Here is a 792-nt window from a genome sequence, read left to right on the forward strand (position 1 = left end):
TCTCTCACCAAACTTTTACTAACACGAGATTAGCAAAAGGAGCCCAAAGGGTGCCGCGCTTGGTTCTGAACCGGCCTTTTCTAGTCTCGTCGTACGTGGTGTGCGTCACCGCGTTCTTGGCGATCGGAAATTCCGACAACTTTGTACGACCGTGTGTACGCAAAACAAGTTTGAGCCAACATCCGTCGGAAAAAATCCTAGGATTTTGTTGTCGGAATGTCCGAACAAAGTCCGACCGTGTGTACGGGGCATAAATGTTGTGCGTAAAATGCCAGGACAGTTCAACCCCCCCCCCCCCCCCAAATGACCTCTTTTTGGAAAGTAGACACCCAAAGCTATTTGCTGATAGGCATGTTGAGTCCATGGAATATTTTGTAATTTCTCACAAGTTTTGGGAAAATTACACTTTTTTTTGCACAAAGTTGTCACTAAATGATAGATTGTTCACACATGGCATGGTCTTATGTGGAATTACACCTCAAAATGCATTCTGCTGCTACTCTTGAGTATGGGGATACCTCATGTGTGAGACTTTTTGGGAGCCTAGGTACAGGACCCCCCGAAAACCAATCACCCTTTCAAAGGGTGTAAATTTTTGATTTTACTCCTCACTACCTATCACAGTTTTGAAGGCCATAAAATGCCAAGATAGCACAAAACCCCCCTAAATGACCCCATTTTGGAAAGTAGACATCCCAAGCTATTTGATGAGAGGTATGTTTAGTCCATGGGATATTTTTTTATTTTGCCACAAGTTGCGGGAAAATGAATTTTTTTTTTTTTTTTGCACAA

Source organism: Aquarana catesbeiana, linkage group LG03 (genome assembly GCF_042186555.1).
Source record: "Aquarana catesbeiana isolate 2022-GZ linkage group LG03, ASM4218655v1, whole genome shotgun sequence".
NCBI classification, from domain to species: domain Eukaryota; kingdom Metazoa; phylum Chordata; class Amphibia; order Anura; family Ranidae; genus Aquarana; species Aquarana catesbeiana.